This window comes from Ovis aries, chromosome 1 (assembly GCF_016772045.2).
Source record: "Ovis aries strain OAR_USU_Benz2616 breed Rambouillet chromosome 1, ARS-UI_Ramb_v3.0, whole genome shotgun sequence".
Lineage (NCBI taxonomy): Eukaryota > Metazoa > Chordata > Mammalia > Artiodactyla > Bovidae > Ovis > Ovis aries.
The window spans coordinates 78,680,793-78,708,584 of record NC_056054.1 but is presented as its reverse complement, the minus strand read 5'-3'; the positions used below and the strand labels follow the sequence as shown (position 1 = coordinate 78,708,584).

Below are 27,792 nucleotides of genomic sequence, written 5' to 3'. Positions count from 1 at the left end.
TATATAATAGCAAGTATATGTTAATCTCAAATTCCTAATTATCCCATTCTGCCCCCTTTCTCCTTTGGAAACCATAAGTTTGTTTTCTATGTCTGTGAATCTCTTTCTGTTTTATAAATAAGTTCATTTGAATCATTTATTTTAGATTCCATATACATGCAGTACCATAATGATATTTTTCTTTTTCTGTCTTACTTAGTATGATCATGTTACTGCAAATGGCATTATTTCATTTTTTATGGCTGAGTAATATTCCATTGCATATAGGTATCACATCTGCTTTATCCATTCCTCTCTGGATGGACATTTAGGTTGTTCTTATATTTTGTCTATTCTAAAGAGTGTTACAGTGAAATGCTGAAAACTATAATCTTTTTGGATTATAGTTTTGTCTAGATATATGCCCAGAAGTGGGATCTTGGATCATATATTAACTCTATTTTTAGTTTTTTAAGGAACCTCCATACTGCTCTCCATAGTGACCACACCAATTTACATTTGGGAGGGTTGTGATTCTAAAAGATGTCACATTTTAGCAGAGACATGAAAGAACTGAGAGGCAAGCTGTGCGCTTGTATAGGATACACATATTCCAGGCAGAGGGAACAGCCAAGACAAAAAGCTCTGAGGCTGCAGCATGGTGACCACACTCAAGAAACATGAAGGAAGAAGTCAAGTAATATGAAATGACATCAGGCTGTATGAAGCCTTCTAAGGATCGAGATTTTATCCTGAGTAGTATGGGAAGCAATTTGAGGTCACAAACAGAACTGGCACAAGAAAGAAAATTGCACCAAACCTGGATTTTATAAGATATAATGTATAACCCTTTCTGGGAAATATATGCCATTCCTAATAATGCTTAAACCGTATCCTGGTATATTTTAATGAAATTAAGAATTTCTTCTGGAAAAGGAATTATCCATCACCCGTCTACCTAGCCTTATGAGGAGCCTAATAGTCTTATTGTCTGCAATTAAATTTTATATAAAATATCTCTACCAAGAATGAGTCTTTAAATTGGCTTTTTCAGAGGCTTCTTCATTTATAGCAAGTTTGAAATTAAACTTTGACACGTGCTTGTCATCAATTTGTCTAAAGGGTTACTTTAATTAAGGAAATCATATTTACATTTTTGAAGGATAACTCTGATTACTGGATTATTCAGCGTAGAATTTCTATCATGTATAACTTCTTTTATTATACCTTTTTATTCTGCATATACCAGGTAGAGTTATCTTAACTATTCTTTCAAAATCTAAATTTACTCATTAGGTCCTCTGCTTCTGATATAATCTATTTAAATTACAAGAAGATAAATCATTACAATGTATATAAAATGCCAAAACAAGCCCATTTCTGATACAAACTGACCTTTCTACAACAATAAATAAAATGCTTCCTAAAAGCTCCATTTTTCTGAATTCCTTCTTTAAATTCTAAATTAAGTATAGAATGAGTCATCAGTACTTTGGAGCCTGCATAGCCCATCAAATAAAACTGATTATCCTTTTCCTACCTAAAAAGAAAAAGGCAAACAACAGTGTTTTACTTACATGATTTATATTTTCTGACCTAAATACAGCACCAAGTATTCACTAAGGGAGTCTCAGTAATTATCAAGGAGAAATCACACCATCAGCAAAAGTCACTTCATGTGTCACCTGGTAATACTGAGGTGTTCCTAGTTCCAATTTTTAGATTAAATCTTATTAATGAAAAAGGGCAAACTAGAGGTTCTTAGGAAACACTGATGCTAGGAAAGATTGAGACTAGGAGGAGAGTGAGGCGACAGAGGATGAAATGGTTGGATGGCAACACTGATTCAACGGACATGAGTTTGAGCAAACTCTGGGAGATGGTGGAGGACAGGCCAGCCTCGCAGAGCTGCAGTCCATGGGGTCGCAAAGAGCTGGACAGAATTTAGCAGCTGAACGACAACAACCAAGAGGTTCTTAGATGAATTGGGGCTCTACATGGCTTTGTTTTGCATTTGTTTATAAAGCTTATGAACCTGTCTCCTCACAAATGAGATACAGAGAAGGCAAGTTTTCAAAGAGTCGAACTGAATCCAGATATGTTTTCCATCTCAGCAGGATGGGCAAGTATTGATACAATATTAGCTGCTATTGGGCCTTTCTCTCTTCTTGGGGCTACCAAGGGCCCCAGGAACCAGGTGGAGGCAGGTCCTTGGTTTCTATTGTTTGCTGCATGCCCCCCACCAATTTTGTTCAAGAGGGACTTCCCTGGTGATCCAGTAGTTAGGAATCCACCTTCCAATGCAGGGGACATGGATTTGGTCCCTGGTCTGGGAATTAAGATCTCAGCTGCAAGATAAGGAAACCTACAAGCAGCAACAAAGACCCAGCACAGTCAAAAAAAAGAAAAGAATAAGTACCTGTAGGAAGCATGAATTTATCGGCTAGTTGAAATTTTATTTAGTTATGGAACCCAAAGAACAAATGGGTGAGGGACACAGGGATGGGAAAGGAAAGAAAGGCAGCAGAAAAGAAGGAAGAAAAAAAAAAGAGAAAAAGGGACAGAAGGAAAAGGTAAAAATTACTTAATATTTTAATAGGGAATCAGTATGTGCAAAGTAAATTACACTCAAAAGGTTATTTTCTTAAAGATAAAATCATATGAACATATTTCAAGTTAGAAATGATTAGCATCACATTAAACAACTGGGAAATTAGGGGCTTCCTCTGACAGGTGGCACATATACCAAAAACTGAAACTTGGAAATTAGTAATTAATGTCACAGTAGTATGATGTATTTTCTTCCAAATGAATTGTACCATTTTTTGCTTAAGGATTTCAGCTTTCTGTATTTAATGTTACTGTTGGTATTTGTTCAGTTCAGTTACTCAGTCATGTCTGACTCTTTTGACCCCATGAATCGCAGCACACCAGGCCTCCCTGTCCATCACCAGCTCCCAGAGTTCACCCAAACTCATGTGCATCGAGTTGGTGATGCCATCCAGCCATCTCATCCTCTGTGTCCCCTTCTCCTCCTGCCCCCAATCCCTCCCAGCATCAGAGTCTTTTCCAATGAGTCAACTCTTCGCATGAGGTGGCCAAAGTATTGGAGTTTCAGCTTTAGCATCAGTCCTTCTGATGAACATCCAGGACTGGTCTCCTTTAGGATGGACTGGTTGGATCTCCTTGCAGTCCAGGGGACTCTCAAGAGTCTTCTCCAACACCGCAGTTCAAAAGCATCAATTCTTCGGCGCTCAGCTTTCATCGCAGTCCAACTCTCACATCCATACATAACCACTGGAAAAACCATAGCCTTGACTAGACGGACCTTTGTTGGCCAAGTAATATCTCTGCTTTTAATATGCTATCTAGGTTGGTCATAACTTTTCTTCCAAGGAGTAAGTGTCTTTTAATTTCATGGCTGCAATCACCATCTGCAGTGATTTTGGAGCCCCCAAAAATAAAGTCTGACACTGTTTCCCCATCTATCTGCCATGAAGTGATGGGACCAGATGCCATGATCTTTGTTTTCTGAACTTTGAGCTTTAAGACAACTTTTTAACTCTCCTCCTTCACTTAACCCAAGTTAAATATTTCTAAGATGTTGTATAATATACTGAGTCCCCTTCTGTTACCAAAATTCTAAGTAAAGAGCATTATAGAAAATGCCTTCACTTTATTGGATGGTCTTTGTTTCCACAAAATCACCTTAACTTTGATATAGTCCACTATTGCACAGGTATCATTTTCAACTTTACTTTTGCTATCAATCTTTCAAAAGCTACAAATCAATGAGTTACAGCCACTGAATAGGAAGCATGACTTCACAAATGTCATCCACCCTTGAGTTCAAACACTCCATAAAATGTACTGCTGTAGCTTCCAAGAATCCTAGAGTTCTCCTTCCACAAAGCTGTAATTGTGCATCTTAGAGATCATAAATCCATGCTGTGTGAAGATTGGGGCTGAGTTAAGTGAAGAGGTCAAAGAAAAGATGATTCTCCCATCAAATGAACAGATTTGTTGGGATATGTGCCCATTGATGGGCTTCCCATGTGGCTCAGTGATAAAGAATCTGCCTGCCAATGCAGGAGACATGGGTTTGATCCCTGGGTGGGGAAGATTCCCTGGAGAAGGGAATGGTAATCCACTCTAGTATTCTTGTCTGGGAAATTCCACGGACAAAGAAGTCTGGCGAGCTACATTCCATAGGGTCCCAAAAGGAGTCGGATGTGACTGAGCAACTAAGCACACACACGCACACATGCACACATGACCACTGATACACACTATAAATTTAAACACTGATACTTGATACCTCTTTGAGCTAAGTCACCTTGGCGTACAACAGGTTAATTGAATCATTTGGAAAGGTTCAGAGTAAAACTGCCAGGTTCAGCCTAACTCAAACATTGAAGGTTTTTGTATTGACCAAAGAATTAGGAACTAATTATCCATTTTCAAATTTTAAGGTAATTGCAAAGTAGAGATACTGAAAATAATTGCTTGGTTCATGTGCTGTGAATCACCCTGAGGTTGCTGGAGCTTTGACTGCAGGGTTCTGTGTAGAAGTGGGCTATAAGCCAATCTCTGCAGGAACAATCACTTATTCCCCCTTTGTTATGCTGTAGAAAGTTAAGTGGTGGATTCATTGAACTAAAATAGCATTGATAAACATTACAAAATTCATTGTAAAAATCAATAGGAATCCCTCAGGCAATTCTACTGGACTTTTAAGTGAAAATTTAAATGTGACCCAGGGGTTCTTTTCGTTTTATTCATGCTTATTATTTACATCTTGCATTTGTAGCCTACGGTTACCCTCACCTGATTTCTGGCTTGAGAAGTTATCACTCAGGCGATCTATAGCCCTAGGCTCCCAAATTAGATTACTCTCTCTGTTCACTATGGCAAGTTATGAGCTTGTCTCATGAAATAATGGCAGAGTCAAATCTCCCTTTCACTGCTGTCCACTCCCACCTATCCAACTCTTTTCCAGGATAACTGTTTTCAGAGAATGATAGCAATTATCAACCTCTCTGTAGCAGACGGTTGATGACTTATACAAAAACCTGGCTCTAGGAGATTAGCGACCGTGTTGACTGAATCACCATGAGTGTGCTCTTTCTCCTTAAGTCCAGAAAAAAAAAAAACCACACACACAGACTCATCACTAGGATTCATGGCACTTTTCTTTAGAGGAGCAGAAACCCAGATCTTTATCTAATTTGTTGGGTTTTAAGAAAATTACTCACTTATCCAATGCATGAAAGTAAAAAGTGAAAGTGAAGTCGCTCAGTCGTGTCCGACTCTTAGCGACCCCATGGACTGCAGCCTATCAAGCTCCTCCATCCATGGGATTTTCCAGGCAAGAGCACTGGAGTGGGGTGCCATTGCCTTCTCCGTATCTAAGCTTTAGTGTCTGCTAACTAGTTCTTTTAATGTTTGGAAAAAACTTAGTGCCGGGGTCCAGCCCCGGTGGATCCAGGGTGATTCGAAGGTGGGAACGGAGTCGGCGTCCTGGAAAAAACTTATTTAATTACAGATATAGAGGGAGATTAGAAACAGATAGTGTAGTAGGAGAATTAGTGGAGAAAAGAGGCTGAATAACTGGTTTATATGGAATACCAATCACCACCTATGTAGGCCACAGGCGTCTTTCCATTCTCCCAAAGGAGAGGAGGCACTGAGGCCTCCCTGGTCCGATCTCAGAAGCCCAGGCAGAATTAGCAGGCTTGGTGAGTACCCACATTTCAGATGGGAATTCAGCCAGGAAAGCGGGGAGCGAGAAAGAAACAACACGGGGGAATCAGTCTTTCCAGAAACTGATCCGATTTCTTTATTTTTCAGGTTTGTTTATATACCTTTTTGTTATACATAGGGATGAATACAGAGTCACGCGGGGGTCAGCAGACCTGACCCTTGTCACAATCAGGTGCTTCATATAAAATTATACAAAGGTCTTATGAATTTCATCATCTTTTAGCCATGAGGTCTGCTGACATTTTATGGCCCTTTCTGATACTGGTCAGTTAACCAGAAAACTTATTTTTCCAGGGGTGATTTTTTCTTAAATCAGGCGCCACCCTCCAAATAAAGTTGCATTCCTATAGGGTGAGGGTGTAGTGAGTTACAATCAAGAAAGGAATTTACTTAACCTAAGGTTTAACATGATTAATCTGAAAGGTTAATACTTATTTTTCCTATATGCTAGTTATATTCATTATAAGGGAGGAATATAAAGTTTTAGCAGCAAATATTGGCTCAACAAATGTAAACCCTTTACCAATGTTCCCCTTAAGATCTATTTTGTCTTAAGATAGTGATAAAGTTACATAGCATAGTGATTTATAGTGATTTATAACAAAAGTACAGTGATCTATAACAAAAGAAAAGATTCATTAACTCAAAAGTCTAGAATTGCTAACATCAAAAACTACTATATTTCCTTTTCTATATTCCAAATACATTGATTAATATATTCCCAGGTGCCTAAGGATATGGAGGCCTGATGGCAATCATTGACTCATCAATGAGAAAAGCCCTATGCTAATACTCCAAACTCTCTGTGCTATTTATGGCTGAGAGGCTGTCACACAAGCTAGTCTGTCAGCAGAGAGGTTTGACCTGAGACATCCTTGTCACACCCAGGGCAGGGAATTAGCAGTAATTATTGGCAGGACAAATGAAAAAACCCTTCACGAATATAATTTCTAATCAACCTACTAATACTATACTAATGATCTTCTAACTTCTCAAAAGAGTCTGTTTTTAGAAAGTTTTAAAACATCCCATGCCTCTCACAGTTGGGAGGCTGTAAACAATCACATGCGGCTGGACGAGCCTGATCAGGCAGGCCAGAGAACCTCCAGAGTTCGTAAGTTGAAACACTCTTATCACGCCCAGGAATTTTTATTAACTGGAGCTGCAAGTTAACTCCTTCTCTGAGAGAAATGGTTATGGGGAGAGCTCCCCATAAAGTACTCTGGTTTTGGGGTAGATGCTTGGGAACAGGGGGTTTCCTGAGGCTTGATCACGCCTTTGCGTATGCCAAGCTTCCTTCCTCATGGCCTTTGCGATGGGCGGAGTTCCTCACGCTGGCTCCCAACAACTTAGGGAATATTTAGGTGTACAAAAAGACATGAAATAAAATATGACACCTGTGAAATTATTGCCTACCTTTAAAAATAGCATAACCATCGAAGTTGAAGACGCCTGTGTACCCCTCCCAGATAGAGAAGATGATCACCATCCAGGTTTCGTTGTTTACCTTTCACTTGCATCTTATTAGACTGCTACTGAGTCTAAGCTCCCCCCACAACAGACCAGTAAATCAAGATATGAGTTGTTGGGACAAGGAAGAGTGACTTTATTCTGAAAGCCAGCAGGCCAAGAAGACGGTGGACTGGAGTCTCGAAGGATCATCTTCTCCAAGTTAGAATTCAGGCTTCTTTTATACTAAAAGGGGAAGGAGTAAAGTTCTGGTTCCAGTCAAGACTCTGGTGGGAATGTGTTAATTTCAACTTTCCTGAAGCCATTCACAGGTGGACCTGGTAGAGATGTTTCCTAGGAGCTACACAAAGGTATTTTGACTCAATGCTCTTTACATGAGAGGCGGGGTGCTCAGAGACTGGCCATTGTGTATTATTTAAACTTATAGGAAAATCCCTTTAGTGATTAACTTGCAGCAAAAGCAATAGACTACAAAGGTGAAAATAAAAGAAATAGCTCCAATATGGAGTCAATTTGTTCTTCCCTATTACGATAACGTTCATGGGCTTCCCAGGTGGCTCAGTGGTAAAGAATCCTCCTGCCCATGCAGGAGACGTGGGTTGTATCCCTGTGCTGAGAAGATCTTGTGGAGAAGAAAATGGCAACCCACCCCAGTACTTGCCTGGGAAATCCTGCGGACAGAGGAGCCTAGTGGGTTACAGTTCGTGGAGTCACAAAGAATCAAACAGGACTGAGCAATGGAGCATGTACACGTGCATTAGAATAACATTCATAGGTGTCTGTGCTACCCAACATGTGTTTTGGGTACATAAAGGTTATAATATTGCATATATTATTTGGCAACTTGACTATGTCCCTTAAGATTGTATTTATGAGTCAAATATTGATATATGAAGTTGTAACTCATTCTTTTTCAGAATATCCCATTTTATTTGAATATATCACAAGGTATCTATTCATTCTCCTGTTGATGAATTATTTTCCAATTTAATGTCCTTACAAACAATATCACTATGAAATTTTTTAATATTTATCTCTTTTGCTAAGACAGGTGCTAAGCTAGGATGCTGACCTCCTGGGGCATGAATGGGTTAAGAGTGCATCTCTCCTGCCCTAAGATTGCCCAGTTCAGGTCCTGAGTTGACCAGAGCCCCTCTCTGGTCCTCTCTACCCATGAGCTGCCTCACCTGTTTATGGCAGTGCTTGCAGTGAAACAAGAACCAAAATCATTCACTCCCATGCTCATCTGGGACACTGAACATGGAACTCAGATCTTGTTAACAATAACATTGTTTTATTATTTCACATTAGCATTACTTTACTTCCCAGGGGTCCTTTGCTCAGACAAATCATTTGATTATTCACAGCAGAAATTTCCCCAAAGACTTATCAACTCTTTGATGAAAAGCATCAGCAGACAGTTTTTGCCCTAAGGTTCTTTGAATTTCTTGCCTCAAAATCCTCACCCTGCTGTTCCCATCATCCTGACCTGTTGCAGCATGATCCGTACTCAGTCTTAATCAAGCTCTCACAATGAAGTGCCTGCCTTAAAATTCCTGTTTCCCAATAAGTTCTGATTCTGACTTCCCCTTTCCCAGATACTGCCAAAGTTCTGAGTCAGTGGTAGACAATAAACAAAGCTTTGTCTTATCAATAGGTTATGTCTGTGATACTAGGGGAGATGGTATTTGCATGCAGAGGAATATTAATATTTTCAACATGTGACATGACAGCAGAAGCTTTGAGAAGCATGGCTATGGAGTACAGCTTAGGTGTGAAATGGCTGAATCTCAGGATAAGTGCTTTGTCAACTTCACTATATATTGGCCCACTGTATCAATTTAAACCTTGTTTTCTTATCTGTAAAATAAAATGATTGAGTAAGATTATGCTTAAAAATTTTTTTAATCTTAAAAATGTTTTCAGGACTTCCCTGGTGGTCCAGTGTCCAGTGGGTAGGAGTCTGCACGTCAATGCAGGGGATGCCAGTCAATCCCTGGTTCGAGAAGATCCCACATGCTACCAAGCACCTAAGCCTGTGCATCGCAACTACCAAGCTCTTCTTGTGCCCATGCTCTGCAACAGTAGATAATACCTACGCATCCTTCCTTGTTTTGGGAAGATCCCCTAGAAAAAGGAATAACTACTCATTCCAATATTCTTGCCTGGAGAATTCCATGGACAGAGGAGCCTGGCAGGCTACAACACAGGGTCACAAGGAGTCCAACACAACTGAATGACTAACACTCTCGCATTTTCACTTCCTTGCTTATTTCTGCCTTTAGTCCAAGCAGCCTGGTTTGCTTTCTGCCTTCCCTAATTGCTGGGTCATTTCTTCCCTGGATGCTGTTTTTCCATCTAGGATTCCCACTTCTCTCTTGTCTACCCTCCTCACAGCCATTTTCAAAGTTAAATTCAAGTAGAATCTCTTCTGAGAAAGTTTCGCCTGCAACTCCACACCATGGTGACCTGTCCCGCGCATTAACTCTAGAGGACCTTCAGCCTAGTCATCCCCAGTGGCCTGTCTTCCTCCACACATGCGTGCTCTTCAGTGCTTCTGTGCATATGTTTTCCTGAGACCTGGCATCTCTTCCTCTCCCTTCTCAGTCTGGTCAGTGTTCAGTTCAAGATTATGTTCAGGTATCACCTGCTCTTCAAAGTCTGAAAGACAATGCCTTCTTCTTCAGCAGTTAGACATTCCCTTTCTTTGGTTCCCAAAGCACCCTTTGCCTTCCTCCATTGTAGCAAGTATCCTGTTGTCATGGAGCTGTTAGTCTTTCTTCCCCAAGAGGCAGTGGGAGAGCTAGAATTTGCAGTCACATCACCTATCACAGAACCAGGTGCAGGATGAGTAATCAAGAAAGCTTTGCTGAGTTGAAATGAAATAAACTGTGTATTTACTTCAACTTATAGACCTAGTCTAACTTTTTTAGGAAAACCTCAACTTCAAAAAACTGTGTTATCTTATTGAACATTATTCAGTAATATTATAGCCATGACTCAGTTTACATAGTTCTTTTTTTTAATGACTTTTTTTAATATGGACCATTTTAAAGTCTTTTTTTAATTTGTTATAATACTGCCACTGTTTTATTTTTATTTTTATTTTTATTTTTTTTTTTGGCCACAAGGCATGCGGGGTCTTCACTCCCTGACCAGGAGTCCCGATTCACATCCTCCGAATTGGAAGAAGTCTTAATCATTGGATGGCCAGGGAAGCTCCCTGGTTCATATAATTCTGTTCGACTTTACCGATAAATAATATCACAAATCAGGGGGAAAAAATCCTTTGTCAGATTCTAGGCCCTCGTGTTGGGTATGGGGATTACTGTCACTGAAAACCACGTTAGCTACAACTGGGAACATGGCTCATAGCTGCTTGCCCCTTTCCCTTCCTTACCACCAAACCTGGGGCTGATCACAGAGCAAGAAAAGGACAGACTCACTGGTTTGGTTTCGATGTACATACATACAGACCCCTGAAAGAAATAGAGAAAATATGACAACCGACTAATGGGGTATGCCGTTGTCAGGAACGGACTCGCAGGCCAGCATACCTGCAGAAATATAAGCACAGGTAGGAAAGGACCTGCCGTTTCACCCAACACACGATGAGCACTTGAGAGACACTAAAGGAAAAAGTGGACGGACTCTCTGGAAATGTGTCGCATGGCTGGTTAAGAGTGGAAAGGGGACAGGAATCAGGTGTCTCCTTGAGCAATTGCTTTCTGCAGTCAGGCCATTTTCTAAAAGGAAAGTGCGTGGGAGTTGGTGGTGAAGATGAAGAGCACCTGAGAGACAGATGTTTCTACTCCCCGAATTCTACTTTGCAGCCTTTTCTTCAGTTATTGAAGTTGGAGAAAGGAAATGATATTAGAATTAAAACATCTTCTCCACTAAGATTATTGGCAGAAAAGATTCCCCTTGGCTGCAAAGATTTAGTGATTATGTACAACTGGTCCTAAAGTGGGAAGGCCAAGACTAACAGGAAATCATCAAACAACTGTCAGAGCATGCTCCATCGACCTAATTTTACCATTAGGGTATGTGTGAAGTCACTCAGTTGTGTCTGACTCTTTGCGATCCCCATGGACTGTAGCCTACCAGGCTCCTCCATCCATTAGGGTAGCCCAGAGCAACTGGATCGATAATTTTATGACTCTGTTGTCTTGGAAACAAAATGGCTCATTCCAGCATGAAGTTGATCAATTGCTCAGCAATCAAATTGCAAACAGTGCTCTGGCTGGATTGTATACCTGGCAGTTTTTGGATACCAGTGTAATCAAAATTCTAGGTAGGTTTCCTATCACAGAAGGTTAAAGAGACTTAACCAACACAAAAGATTGAGATATCACATATTTGAAATTACATGATTCTCTATTTGCTTGGTCCCTTTCCAAACTCACAATTGCTTTCAATAAAGTTGTGTTTGCTTAATTGGTTTATCTGCAACCAGTGAGACTGATTATTTTAATCTTGGAACTGAAGGTAATGATTACAAATATAACATTTTAATCACTTGTCATGTAGATACAATATCTGAAAAGCTATCATTTTTTTTTAATCCTGTCCTTTTGAAAGCAGCACAAATATTTTGTTAGAGGATCTAATTTTGAGGTATTAAGCAGTTTGCCTCAGTCTTCTACATCAGGTCATGAGTGAGAATCTGAATAAAGGAAAATGTCAATGAAGCTGTTGGAAAGCAAAATGAAGGGAGCAGAAGTCTTAAGGATGTTGTGATTGTTCTTTAAAAGAAAAAGAAGAGTGGGGACTTCCCTGGTAGTCCAGTGGTTAAGAATCCAGCTTGCAATGCAGGGGACTCAGAGTTTGATCCCTGATCGGAGAACTAAGATAACAAAAGCTGCAGCACAACTAAGCCTCCAAGGGGCAGTGAAGACCTGGCACAGACAAATAAATACGAAAAGAGAAGAAAAAACGGGGGGAAATCTCTTCCTCTCCTAAAGCCTAGGACTAAAAGACTAAATAATTTAAAGAAATAACCAATGAACTCCCCAACACTTAGCCCATGTTATGCCTTGTTCTCTCTTTTCTGCTAGAGGAGACGGTGCACCTGCCTGGCCCTCCTCCCTGGCCAGTTCCATGCTTTGGAGCCCTTTTTCTCCCCAATCTCTGAAACCTTCTCTTTCCTACAGAAATCAGCTTCCCCACTTTCAACTGAATCTTTCCCATCAATAATTATACATGCTCAAGATTATCCCATCTTAAAAAAAAAAATTATCTTACCACTCTACAGTATTCAATTGCTCTGCTGCTCTTTACAGCTAATCTCTTGAAAGAGTTGTCTAAACCCACAGTTTCCATTTCTCACCTCCCACTCACTAAAACTCACACCTGTAAAATTCTTCTCTGATCTCCGCCTGCTTTGCTCTTTTTGCCTTTAACAGACCCTGTGATAAAGCTCCTCAAGACTGTGCCCTCTACCACACTCTTTTCTTATTTTTGTTCTCTTCCTAGGCAGTTTCATCCAGACCCCTGCCCTTGACTAACAGTTCTAGTCCCTAAGATTCTCAAGACAAACCCCTCCTCTCAGCTTGCAAACAAGGTGTCTAACTCCCATTCTGTAACTGACAGCTGAATGGCTTAAACGCATCTTGGTCTCAGCCTACACAAGACCGAACTCATGACCTGCTCCCAAAACCTAATCTTACTCTAGTGTTCACCTCAGTGCATGGCACCGAGCCAGCATCCTTGCTTATATATACCCTTCTCAAATGCACCCTTGTCCAGTCCTGCTTTCCTAGCCCATGCTACCATCTTCTCTTGCAAAGGCTTCTGAAATGGCCCACTATTAATTGATCTCCCTTCATGGCAAATAGATGGGGAAACAATGGAAACAATGATAGACTTTATTTTCTTGGGCTCCAAAATCACTGCAGATAGTGACTGCAGCCATGAAGTTGAAAGACTCTTGCTCCTGGGAAGAAAAGCTATGACAAACCTAGACAGCATATTAAAAAGCAGAGACATTACTTTGCTGATACAGGTCCATCTAGTCAAAGCTATGGTTTTTCTAGTAGTCATGTACGGATGCAAGAGTTGCACCATAAAGAAAGATGAGCTCTGAAGAATTGATGATTTTAAACTCTTGAGACAAGATTCTTGAGAGTTCCTTGGACTACAAGGAGATCAAACCAGTCAATCATAAAGGTAATTAGTCCTAAATATTCATTGGAAGGACTAATGCTGAAGCTGAAGCTCCAATACTTCAGCCACCTGATAATGAAGAACTGGCTCATTGGAAAGATTGACGGAAGGAAGAGAAGGGGACAGCAGAGGATGAGATGGTGGGATGGCATCACCGACTTGATGTATATGAGTTTGAGGAAGCTCTGGAAGTTGGTAATGGACAGGGAAGCCTGGCGTGCTACAGTCCATAGGGTCACAAAGAGGCAGACATGACTGAGTGACTGAACTGAACTGGTCTGCCTATACTCTAACCCTCCTCCAGCACACTGTCCACATAGCAGCCTGAGTAACATCCTCAAAACCAAACCTGATGATGGTAACACCATGAAAAACACCACTATTGCCTTCCCACAAATCATAAATTGAAGATTGAAAGCCTCCATGTGGACCACAGGGTCCTTCGTTTCTGGCTCCTGCCCACCTTGCAAGCATTAAATAATACCATCCTCAAAAAAATAATAATACCATCCTCTGCGTCATTCTCTACTCTCCAACCCCACTGACACCTTCCTTCAGTTCCTAGAGCTCGCCCTAGAGTTCCAGAGCTTTAGCACAGAGCCTTAGCAAATGCCACCCCCTCTGCCTGAAATGCTTTCCTCCTCTCCTCACTCCCACTGCCACACAGGTTAACAGCTCAGGCACCCTTTATGCTTCAGCTGCAGCATTGCTTTCTCCCAGAAGGTTCTTTGCCACCCTAGTCTGTGTCAACCTTTGTTACACATCTTCACAGAAGCTCATTCTCCCTTTAAGAATTTAGCTGTCTTATAATTACACGTACACCAGCACATGCATTTGTTCAAAGTCTATCTCACCTGCCAGCCCCAAAGCTCCATAGGAGTGAGCTCTAGGTCTGCTCTCGTTCACCATCCTTTCTCAGGAGCCGAGCAGAATATCCAGCCCACAAAGACCACTCAATAAATAATGTGCTTAATAAAGAAGTGTTGTGAAAGTGATTCACTTATATTTTATGCTTCTGCCATTGAAAGGGTGACCAAATATCCCCCAAATGGTTGTAGGATGATTTACACAACTACTTTGTGTGAAAGAAGGTATCATAAATGTTGCATAAATGTTCTGGAAGCTATGAGAGATAATTGAGAGTCCTTTCATTTTAAGGCAAAGGGTTGGAGAATCCATCAAACAATTCCCCAGTAGTCACTGTGTTCACTGAGAGAAATTACTAGTGGGGATGTGCTGCAACCAAAAACATGGGAAGGAATAAAAGGCTGTTCTCTCTTTTACATTGAACCCTCTCGATTTACAAAGTAGATGAGTTCCAGAAAGGCAAAAAGACCTGTCCAAGTTCCTATACTGTGAGACACAATAACCACTTTATTTGTGTCTGGCTATGACCAACCTCGACAGCATATTCAAAAGCAGAGACATTACTTTGCCGACTAAGGTCCATCTAGTCAAGGCTATGGTTTTTCCAGTGGTCATGTATGGATGTGAGAGTTGGACTGTGAAGAAGGCTGAGCGCTGAAGAATTGATGCTTTTGAACTGCGGTGTTGGAGAAGACTCTTGAGAGTTCCTTGGATTACAAGGAGATCCAGCCAGTCCATTCTGAAGGAGATCAGCCCTGGGATTTCTTTGGAAGGAATGATGCTAAAGCTGAAACTCCAGTACTTTGGCCACCCCATGCAAAGAGTTGACTCATTGGAAAATACTCTGATGCTGGGAGGGATTGGGGGCAGGAGGAGAAGGGGATGACAGAAGATGAGATGGCTGGATGGCATCACTGACTCGAAGGACGTGAGTCTGAGTGAACTCCGGGAGTTGGTGATGGTCAGGGAGGCCTGGCGTGCTGTGATTCATGGGGTCGCAAAGAGTCGGACACAACTGAGCAACTGAACTGAACTGAACTGAATGTACCTAACACTGGGCTCTGTTCTCAGGGGATGTAGGATAAAGGGTCTTAATTAAAAGGACCATGGTAGGTATACAATAAATATTATTTATTTAGCACATGTTCATGCAGCAGATTCTGCCTCTTGGGCCTGGATAGGTACTGCAGAACTGAAAATAAAACAGATGGTATCTTCTCTCATGGATGTTATATTAATTGAGTCATAGATTGTGGGCGTTTTGCTATAAAGTGTATAAACAAGCCAAGGTAACAGATGCTAGTGACAGGAGGGAAAAGTCACAGCCGCTTTCAACAGGCTGGCCAAGGCAACCCTCTCTGGGGAATGACATTGCAATTTAGACATAAAAGATGAGAAGTGACTAACCCCATGAAGAGATAGTGGGATAACTTCAGTGGAAATAGAATTCCAGACAGAAGCAATAGCACGTGCTACGGTCCTAGAAATACAAAAACTTTTGTTTTTGAAAGCAAATAAGAGTAATGTGGCTGGGAGGTGGTGGTTCATGGGCATATACTATGGGTTGAAGCTGGGAAAATTAGTAGGAGGCAAACCATCCAGGGCTTTGAAGCCTATGAAAAGGAGTTTCTTCTAAGAAGTATACATGGCCACTGAGAGATCTTAGGTCTGCCTGTTGGAGGCTGAATGGTAACATGACTTGATTTTCATTTTTAAAAGACTACTGTAGCTACTGGGGAAAATAAACTGACTTTGGAGAGGCCATTTGGGAAACTATCGTCAAGGTCCTAACAGGAGAAATTGTCTTGGGTGACGACAGTGAAGATGAGGAAGTAAATGTTTATGCACTATGTCTGAAGAGAAGAAAGCTAGGAAGGAGTAGAAATGGCAGTGGAAGCAATGATCAAGCAGTTAGTCTTCAGTAAACGAGATTGATCAAGATGTCAGAAAAGACAACTTCAGAAAGGGTTAGTGGGTGGTGAAGCGGAATGTCATAAGGTAAAAGGAGCTTAGGGCTTTGAATGAGAAAGAAAAAGTCATTTAAATGTGATCATGAGAAGTAAGGAGGGTGCTCACCTCCTGTCATGGGGCAAGAGAAGAATAAAGAAAACAGCCCCCACCAGCAAGGGCTGCAGGGAAAACTGTGTTAGAAGGGGGCAAACTAAGTTTCAGTGAAGACATGGAGACAAACGGAATGCTCCTCTACAAGCAGTCTGTTGATCACAGATCAGGAGTTCCAGAGGACACAGTGAGGAACTTTAGAGGACTAGGAGGGAAGCTGCAAGATTTGAGACCAACAGTACGTCCTTAGAATAACAATGGTTGTGGACAGAGCCTGGGACTTCTGAAGGACTGCAGTAAACTGGGGCCTGAGGCATGACAAGATAAATATCAAGAGGCACAGAAGAAAGAGGACAATAAATTCAAGCCGTAATCCTGAACAAATGACTTGACATCGTAAAGGTGTCCAGGTGATTTCTCCCTCCTACAACTCATAGTTGATCTGGGTAATGTGGTCACTGGGTGCCGCCCCTCCATCCCGCAAGGATAATGAGTTATGTGATTAAAGTCCAGAGGACTACTCTGTCTCAGATAGCTAGAAATGGAAGCTTTATAGCTGTCATTTTCTTATTAGATCCCATTTCCTTAGACATGATTAATTGGAACATGAGTGGGTACCTACCCCAATCTGGGCAAATTCAAGTCTTTTTCCAGACTCTCTCCATGTACAATAGGGAGCCCTTCACTGGGGAGAGAAGTCATTAGATATAAAACATGGTGTCTGTGGACAGCTATTTTTTTTCAATCACGCAGAGAGCGCCAGTCAAAATGAGAATCATTCAAGTCTTTTTTGAATGTCTTAAGCCAATAAATGTATCTTTTTGCCTAAAATAAAGTTGGATTTCTGTGCCTCAAAACCAAGAGTACTAATCTGAAGCCAAAGACTAATAGCTAATGCATGAATTCTGTAACCTTCTGCTATTGACCATGGCAAGACATAGTGTTAACAGCCCCATAAAGTTAGCTAGTAAATTTTCTCCACATCAGTGTGAGGAAGCCATAAAAGTGGGAAATACTAATGCTACCATGTATTAGTCAGGTTTTTCCAGAGAAACAGAACAGGATGCACGTGTGTGTGTGTGTGTGTGTGTGTGTAGAAAGAAAATAAGAAATACAGTTACGTTGGCTGATGATTGTATGAGCCAGTCTACAGGAGGCAGAGACCCAGGAGACTCAGTGGCCTGGCTCCAGTCTGAAGGCCCGCAGGCTGGAGATTCAGGAAGAGCTGATATTTCCGTTTGAATTCAAAGGCAGGAAAAAAGAAAAAAAAAAAACCAACACTGACACCAATCAGCAACAGTCAGGCAAAAAGGAATTCTCTCCTATTCAGCCTTTTTGTTCTATTTAGGCCTTCAGCTGATCGGATAAAGGTCACCCACATTAGGGAGAGTAATCTGCTTTCTCAACCAATTCAAATGTTAATCTCACCCAAAGCCAGCCTCACAGACACACAAAAATAATGTCTGACTGAATATCTGTGCACCCTATTACCCAGTCCAGCTGACACATAAAAATCAACCATCTCTCTACAAAAACTTATATGACCGCCTTCTGGAGGTATGACTGCCTTACATCGTGTTGAGTTCTACAGAGTATATTAATACTGTTATTGAGGAGGTTCAGATGCCAAGACATTGTGTTTGTCATGGTGACCTTGGACTAGCTCTCAGGTTAGGCAAAGTCCTGATGAAGGAATAGCAGAGGTAGGGAAACCGTTCTAGAGGAAAGAAGCGAAACATCCTGAGCTCCCTAAGTAGAGTGAGCAAACTATTTTAAGTAAAGAGGAGTTGTGAACATTTAGAAAACTATGAAGTAGTTTGTCTAAGTCTAGAAAGCAGGAAGAGCTTTAGAAAGGCTACTGAAAGACTATAGGTGGCACTACTGGCACTTAATGGCAAATAGATGGAGAAACAATGGAAACAGTGCCAGACTTTATTTTCCTGGGCTCCAAAATCACTGCAGATGGTGACTGCAGCCCTGAAATTAAAAGACACTTGCTCCTAGGAAGAAAAGCTATGACAACACTAGACAGCATATTAAAAAGCAGAGATATTACTTTGCTGACAAAGGTCCATCTAGTCAAATCTATGGTTTTTTCAGTAGTCATGTATGGATGCAAGAGTTGGACTAAAAAGAAAACTGAGCTCTGAAGAATTGATGCTTTTGAACTCTGGCATTGGAGAAGACTCTTGAGAGTTCCCTGGACTGCAAGGAGATCAAACTAGTCAATCCTAAAGGAAATCAGTCCTGAATATTTATTGAAAGGACTGATGCTGAAGCTGAAACTCTAATACTTTGGCCACCTGATGCAAAGAACTGACTCATTGGAAAAGACCGTGATGCTGGCAAAGATTGAGGGCAGGAGGAGAAGGGGACGACAGAGGATGAGATGGTTGGATGGCATCACCGACTCAATGGACAAGTTTGAGCAAGCTCCAGGAATTGGTGATGGACAGGGAAGCCTGGCATGCTGCAGTCCATAGCGTCGCGAAGAGTTGGACACAACTGAGTGACTGAGCTGACTGACTGACTAGTAAAGGGTTGACCTGCCCATGCAGGAGATGCAAGAGACAGGGGTTTGATCCCTGAGTTGGGAGGATCCCCTGGAGGAGGAAATGGCAACCCACTCCTGTATTCTTGCCTGGAAAATTCATGGACACAGGAGCCTAGCAGGCTAAATACATGGGGCCACAGAGTTGGACACAATTGAATGAATGAGTACAAACACATACTCCAGAAAAGCCATTGGGAGGGGGGTGAAATTTTCATAATCTGGGAAGAATACCTAAATTAATTAATTAATTAAATAAACAGAGTAAGGCCTGAAATGGTATCAAGAAGGGCAGGAACCTATAGCTGTTGTTTAGTTGCTAAGTCACATGAGACTTTTTACGACCCCGTGGACTATGGCACGCCAGGCTCCTCTGTCTTCCACTACTCCTGGAGTTTTCTCAAATCCATATCAGTTGTGTCAGTGATGCTATCCAACCATCTCCAAGGCAAAAACTAGAGAGTAGAGAGAAATCTTTCATTTTACTCATCTGTAGAATGGTTATAACTATAGTAGGTGAGTTACTGGATTATTATGAAGGTCAAATAAATTCTACTTTTATGGCTCTCTCTCATACTGTCGTGTAGGGGATTTGCTAGTTTATTCTATGAGGGGCATCACATTATGTCATGCTATGATCAATGGAAGAAGACTGCAGGATTTCTGTGTTAGCTGTGGTTCTTTAGGTTGTGAGGACCAAATAATGCAAGACACCATGCAACACCCTGGCACATCATAAGGGATCACTTAGCTCTGCAGCACTATGCCATCTGAAACACTGCCTGCCACCCTTGAACTCAGGGGCATGGGCAACACAGATAATACAAAGGACAAGAGCTATGAGATCAAGGACGAGGGCTGAGGGCCCAAGGATCTAGACTTTAGGGGAGACTTCTCTGAAATTTCCGGACGGCAGCCTTAAGGTCCCCATCACAGGGATACCTTTGAACACTGGATTAGGGGGCTTCCCTGGGCCCAGTTTGTTACCTATCTTCTGCTGAACATTCTTTCACAGCTATGATCTCATCCCTGGGAAAATTACTGAGAGGAAACCCTGGTTTTCATTGTACCGGGTCCTAGGGAAGTTCAGCTCCTTTCAGCGAGATGAATCACTTCAGTCCTCCCAAGTTCTCAGGAGGTGGATCTTTCTCTTTGATACCTTGAAGGCTTTCAGGCTTGTGAGGTTGGAAGTGGTGGGAAAATGTTTGAGGTACATTTGGCTTCATTCTTGTTTCCCGGACATCAAAAGCAAAGTCAAGATCCAAGCCCAGGAACTTAACTCCCAAGTCCCACACTCTTTCCACAAAACCACAATGGACTGATTTTGCCCTTTCCTATGCCTTAGCAGGCTTCCCTGGTGTCTCAGATGGTAAACAATCTGCCTGCAATGAAGGAGACCTGGCTTCAATCCCTGGGTCAGGAAGATCCCCTGGAGAAGGGAATGGCTACCCACTCCAATGTTCTTGCCCAGAGAACTCCATGGACAGAGAAGCCTGGTGGGCTATAGTCCATGGGGTCGCAAAGAGTCAGACACAACTGCAAGACTAACACTTTCACTTTCATGCTGTAGTTGACATAGCAGATATCAAATAGTTTTAATGTTTAATTCAGCTCATGCATTTTTTAGAACTTACTATGTATTCTTGCTCAATGCTGTGGTAAAAATGAAGGGCTGATGTTGTTAATCAGAGGAGGACCAAATATAACTCCAGAATTTCTCTTGAATTTGTCCTCTTCTGCAGCCCTTGCCCCTGCCTGTGCTCAGCCTCCACCTTAAGAATCATCTGTTCTCTGTATCCAGCTGCTTCAGGCCCACTACTATCACCATCATTTGTATACACTTGAAAGCTTCTCATTGCCTTCACTGAAAACCTTGATGATGCCCTAATCACATTAGCAGGGTTCTTCAACCCTGGTTATACAGTAGAATTACCAGGGCAGTAAATGTCCAGGCCCTGTCCCAGATATTTTGACTTTAATTGGTCTGGGGTAGGGCCATCATTCTTTTTGTTTTCATCTTCACATGACATTAAAGTCCAGCCAAGGCTGAAAGTCTTTACCTTATCACATAAAGCCAGATCTCCTAAGCATTAAATCTGAAGCTCTTCACAACTTGGAAATGACTGATATTTGTCTTATCTCTTCTGTTGTACACTTCTTATAATCATATCTTAAAATACCTGTTATCCCTGTTAGACTGTGAGTTTCTCAAAGCCAAAATCCCTATCATTCATCTCTGTATCCCTAGTATTTATCATAATGCTGGGAAAACAGTAGATGCTTAATGAATCTTGGTGGATGGGTAAATGGTAATGGATGGGTGGGTGGACAGATGAATAAATTCTGAACTAACCTAATCCATGCTGAATCATCAGGACTAAGAACAAAGTTTCCTATATCAACGTGCCTCTACCATTTGCTCCAGAAAATTCTTGCCAAGGAAAATAAGAGAGTAAAGGGGGGCTTCCCTGGTGATCCAGTGGCTAAGAATCCACCTGCCAATGTAGGGGACACTCTGGAGCCTGTGAGCCACAACTACTGAGCCCATGGGCTGCAACTACTGAAGCCTAAGCACGTAGAGCCCATGCTCCATAAGAGAAGAAGCCGCTGCAAGAAGCAGCCCGCACACTGCAGCTAGACAGAGCCGCAGCAATGAAGATCCAGTGCAGCCAAAAATAATAATGAAATCTTTCTTTCAAAAGAAATGTAAAGTGTGTAAACATTTGATTCACCAGTCCTAAACATTGAACTTTGCTTGATTGCAATCAGATTCCCATATGGAAAGTCCATCTACTTTCAATCAGATTTTCAAATGCTATGAATCTCTGCCTCTGATCTCTCCCCTCTTAGCTCCTAGACATCATCAAAGGGCTGTTTGCCATATTTTAGTAAGTAATAAATTCATCTTTGTTTGAGCAGTAGATTATTCTACTGATCGTTTGGGGATCAAGTATCAATATCTAAGTTCTTTTCTTATCTTACAGTGTGGCTTTGGGTTAATCTGTCACATTATCAACTGTCTCTAGATATGAGTCCAATAATACTTATCACTTATCTCCCTCACAAAATCATTGGAAAATGGAACATGCTATAATTTTCTTTGGCGCTTTCTATCCAAGGATCTCAAAGCATTTTATTTCTGCCCAATGCAAATGTACTTCATGATTAATAGTATTGCTTCTGAAAGTCAGACAAAAGGATTTCATAGCTCCAAGAACTGTGCTGTCAAATGCAGCATTCTCTAAATGTAATGACTTTATCATACCATTACATAAGAGCAAGACAACAGGAAAGATTAAGACCTTAAACTTGCTGCTAGTTTTCTAATTAAGAACTAAAGAATGCCTCCCAACTGCTGGTTTCTTTACTTGACTCATTAGAAAATCACACATGAATGGATTCATAATTACTCTTAAATTACAAGCATTTGTTTATTAATGTTACCAAACTGAGGAGCAGCGCAACTGTCTATGAAATGTCAATTTTAAAAAAGCTGTGAAGCAAACTGTTAACTGTGTTAATTACATTGAACCTTTCACATTCTGGATTCTAAATGGTACTAATGCCTTTATAGGCTTGGAATAGTCTGTCTCTACACTTTACAGGGAGAAAAAAAAAAAAACTACCCTAACAAAAGGGTAGATAGAAAACAAAACAGTTAACATCTTTTAAGAATCATAAACTGAGTTTCATTAGACTCCAATAAAATCTGATTACAGAAAGATCAGTATTAGAATTTCTGTGTAACAAAGTGTTGGTTTTTAGAAGTTTTCCTTTCTCAATTCTTGTGGGAAAGGAACAAAGTTAAGATTTAGAAAGTTAGTGAGCTGACTCTTAGAAAAAGACTCTACAGAATTTCTAAGTTTATCACTACATATTGAGGTGTGTGTGATTCAAAAGATGCAATTAGACATTGAAATAAAAATACTGGATTTACTGGACAACATAGAAAAAAATAAGAGAAATGTGAGGTTTTTTATGAACTTGAAACAATTGCTTTATCCTTGCCAAGATTTAGTGAAACTGGCTTCCCTGGTGGCTCGGTGGTAAAGAATCTGCCTGTCAGTGCAGGAGACGCAGGTTTGATCCCTGATCCAGGAGGATCTCACATGCCACAAGCAACTAAGCCCGTGAGCCACAACTATCAAGTCTGTGCTCTAGAGCCTGGGAGCCGCAACTGCTGAGCCCACGTGCCACAGCCTTGGAAGCCCTGAGCCCAAGCTCTGCAACAAGAGAAGCCACCACAGTGGGAAGCCCAGGCACCACAAGAGAGTAGCCCCTGCTCTCTGCAACGGGGGAAAAGCCCACACAGCAACGGTGACCCAGCACAGCCAAAACTAAATAAACACTTAAACGCAAAACTGGATTTGTAATCACCAAAGAGAGGCCTGTAGAGAATCTGTAGTGTATAGGACCTTTCTTCTAATTCGTACTGACTGACAAAACACTCATGATGAATTATAAACTGTTGTGAACTGAAGAAAGAAATAACTACTAAGACTCCAAAGCAATAAATCAAGACAAGTGTCTTCATTGTAGATAGAACAATGCCCTTCAATGGTGACCAGACGTATCCTAGCAACCAAATAAGCTCTTCACTGACAACAAAGAACAGATAACAGTTAAAGCAAGTAACCGCTCATACCTAGTTTTGTATTCTATTTTTGGTTCTGATACTAATTTGTAACCCTACTACGTCACTAATCTAGCTTCCTGTGTCCAGGTCTGTTTCCATAAAATTAAAGATTTGGGGGATATTTAGCAAAAAATTCAAGGAGCCAGACTAAGTTAAGTAATATTAATTCAACTCAAATTTGAAGTCAATAAAAAAGGCAGGTAGACATCAAAGAAAGCTCAAACCTCCCCTTACTGATACCAGATTTCACAAAATATGCTTGTTCTTTTGATAGTTCCAGAGATCAGCCTTTAAACTCTCATTTTATAATATTGTCAAAGCCCAGCCACATGGAGCAATAGCGATTTTTTTCTGTCTCTCTGTTAATCCTTCTTTATCCCTATTCCATTTTTCAGCTTTCACAAAGGGTTGATTTCTAGAGCGAATTAAGGGCAAGAGAAAAGAATCTGGGATCTTATCTGTCTCCCTCCCGGCTCTGTCCCCTCAGCATCTGTTCCCTCTGGGTACCACCTCATTACAGAAAGGGATGAGGTAGGGACTTCCCTGGTGGCCCAGTGGCCAAGACCCTATGCTCCCAATGGGCTCAATCCCTGGTCAGGGAACTAAATCCCACATGCTGCCACTAAGAGTTTGCATGCCGCAATGAAGATCGAAGATTTTGCATACCACAAGTAAGACCGGCACAGCTAAATAAATCATAAAAAGAAAGGGACAAGGTAAGTTAAACCCTGGAAAACTGCCACCACCAGTGCCTCCTTTGTCCCCACCCACTCACCTACAATGCCAGTTAAATCCCTACATTTGGAATCTACTCCTGGACATGACACAAAAATATACTATGAGAAAGCATGCAGTGAATTTTTCTTCTCTTAGAGACTGTTACTAATTCTTTTAAAAATAATAATAATAATGCAGCTTTGTTCTCCTCTAGGATATTTATTTTTCATTGCTAAAGACTCCAAGCCCAAACACTGCAGTGAGTCCACAAGAACTCAGCTATTAAAAGCTACATTCACATCTTACCAAAGATGACCCCTCAGTAGCCATTCTCAGCATTCCTTTCAGCAAATGAAAATGCATCTTAGAGAGAAGCAAAGCCCTCATTTACAAATTAGTTCTCTTGCAGTTAATATATTGTTGGTAGGATTTAATGTTCTCATTATCTTTCATTATTTACAGCCAATGTATTAATATCCCATGAAATGTTTCCTTTGAAATGATTTTAATCTTCTTATTTAGCTTGTTCTAAACTCAACCACTTTGTAGTAATGAACCTGCTCTCCCTAATGAACTGTTCATGGGGAGCCCACACTACCCTGCCAGGAAGTTATTACTAATGTGAAGTGTTCTAATGGCCCTGCTGGGGAACTGGGGTGCCTGTATGCTTGGTATTCTCAATTCCATCAATTCTTTCATAATCATGAGCTTAGATTCTGGGTAGTAATATTTTCTAATGAATACCTTAAAACCTGCACTGATGACTGTCTACATGTTCCAAATACGATCCCTTCAGTTGTGTCTAGGAATGCATTTACTAAATGCAATCAGTCAACACTAGAAATGCATTTATTAAATCAAATAGCTCTTATTGATATACTATCAAGACACTGTCACTAGAGATTAAAGGATATAGAAGTCACAGCAGTCTCAAAATCATATAAGCAAGCAGAGGAAAGCTGTTTCTAAAAATATAAGATACGAAAGATATAATTAACACCTCTGTGCACACACAAAAAATCGTAGAACATTAGGAGATTAATTGCCAAATAAGTTGACTAAGTTCGGAACAGTAAGAGATCACTGCGGGCTAGAATGAGCTGGGGAGGCTTCACTAACTCTGTGGAAGGGTGGGTTGAGTGGTTGCAGATGGAGGAGATTCTTAGTTATTGTAAGCCACTCGCTTACTAAGTACCTATTATGTGAACACCAATCAACTCAGGGCTTTACCTCCACTAACTCATTCATACTGCAGAACTTATAATAAATAATCCTTACAGCTTGACTTTTTCAGGAGCCAACTGAAACATAATCATACAGCTACTCTGTGGTGGTGCTGTAGTTTGGACACACAGTAACTCCAATCAGTACTTCCACTCTGTTTAAGGTAACCCCATTCAGCACTAGGAAGAGGAAACTGAGTCAGAAAGAACTTGGAGACCTGGCAGTCTAAGCAGACGGTTCTGACTACATGAAAGGGCCCAGAGGGCTCCAAAGGCATGAAATCTTCTAAGCAGATGCCATTCACCTGGGTAACTTGCCCAGGTAACTTTGCATTTATTCCGTCCTTTCAGCTTTTAAAAACAGCTTACACAGTTTCAAGCCACTTGCTTTACAGGCCAAAGCCTCGGAATATCACAACTGAAAGGACTCAGAGAAATGGTCTAAGGTAAGCCCCTTCAAGATCTGAGTTCTCTCTCTCCCCAACCAAACTCCTTTCATCCCCTGAATTCAAGTTTACATCAATGACTGTGATACAAGACTCTGATACAAGAATCCACACTCTGACTGTGTGATCTCAAACCCAAGATTTAGCCTTTCTGTCCCTAAATCTGTCCATGGAATGATCTCTGTATTTGCTGCCCAGACAATTTATGCAACTCTAAATACCTCTACAGACGTTTGATGCCCCAGCCTCCAAAACATTCCTGGTTCCTGGGTTTTCTGCACCCAGCTGGGAAAACTAAACAGTTCCCCAAACATTTTTCCTACAAGACCCCTTATCTAATATTTTTAAATGCCTAGAGTCCTTTCCCACTATGGCAGGTGTTAGTTTTGTACCAGTTAATTGAGAAAATAATGACCGAAGCTCCTACTGATACAGGCACTTTTTAGAATGAATTTGCATTTCACTGTTTGAAACAGCATCTCTACACAGTTGAAAAACAAAATTACCAATCTGTGGCAGCCACTGTATTTATTCACACAGTGGACAGAGCCATTCTCCTAATAGATATAGCCTCACATTGATGTTAAGGTCTTTCCAAAGATATTCAGCCCTCAGATTGCAAATCACCGACCACAGCTAGTTAACCAGTTAGGTAATTATTATCCTCAGAAAGTTAATTTTTCCTACAGTTTCCTCATTTTATGGCACAGGATGGTAAATGCTAAAGCAACCACATGGGAAGTCTGGTTTGTTTGAGGTAGGCACCATAGATTACAAAGATAGAGATCCTTACTCACCTTTACAGCCCAATGATATTCTGATAAAGAACCTAGAAAGCAATTGCTTAAAGGGCAGAACTCCTGTTTGGTTGTTTGCTAGTTTTCCCTTCCGAACAGACTCATTAAGCACAAGAAGCTGAACAGCAGAGTTTTTTTCTTTAAAAAAAAAAAAAGAGGCAAAACTGCCTTCCAAATCCAAGAGTTCACATCAGACTGCATACAAATTGCTGGGATCTCTCTTCATTCAGCCTAGCAGCTATTATTCCTACTTCTATGTGACTTGCATGGCAAACACGGGAACAGGAGGCCGAGACAAAGAGCCAGGACAGACAATAAAATCGCTGTGTGTGTTTGCTTCTGCAATCTACCAGGCTAGTCTTTCCCTCACAAATTTTTTCCATATGCTGCTGACCATTATACAGGTACTTTTAGAAAATGAGAAAGAAAAAAAGAAAAAGCCATCAGTTGTCATAGAAACAATAGCAATTTCAGCCACCTTTGTGCGAACAGACAGAAAGATTGCTGCTGCTTGGCCAGTTTCCAAGCACCCAGGTTGAGAAACACTGGCCAGCTTAAAAGAGAGCCCCTGAACTTCTCCCGCGCCAGCAAACTGATACTCTTCAAGCGGGCTGTCATTTCCTTGCCTGGAATTGAAGGTTAATTAAAATACAGCCTTGGATGTGCGAGCATTTTAAGAGAGACACATTCCTCAACCCCAAACTCCCCTGTGTGAGGTCTAACAAGCCAATTGTAACCTTGCGCACTGGGGTCAGGCTGTGGTGTTCACCCGCATTCTGATGGGATCTGTTCTCATCAGAGAAAGATGAGATCACCTCTAAGAGATCTAATTAAGCTGGTAATTAAAGTTAGCTTTGGGAGATGAAATGTCCCCAGGGTGAGGCTGAGATGCCAGGATTCGTGCTGACAGCGTGCACAGCCAGGTGCTCGTGGCTTTCCCCAGTTTATGGCCTCTTTAAGACACCTGCAGAATGGCTTCCCTTGTAAATCAGCAGGCCAGCAGAAGTCACCCACCCGCCTTCCAAATGGCCAACAGTCACAGGAAGTGTCCAACCCAGAGGTGTGATGCAGTGACCTTAGAGTTCATGTAAAAATGTGGGCTGACGAAGAAGACAAC

The 27,792-nt window shown here is 41.2% G+C and overlaps 1 long non-coding RNA gene across 1 annotated transcript in view; it reads right to left on the bottom strand.

Moving 5' to 3' along the window:
• LOC121819842 (uncharacterized) overlaps positions 1–26,787 on the bottom strand; it is a 218,094-nt gene extending 191,307 nt beyond the window's left edge. Inside the window, exon 1 of the long non-coding RNA XR_006060181.2 lies at positions 26,676–26,787. This is a non-coding gene — a long non-coding RNA (uncharacterized LOC121819842). The remainder of the gene's footprint in view (positions 1–26,675) is intronic.
• Between the last annotated feature and the right edge of the window lie 1,005 nt (positions 26,788–27,792).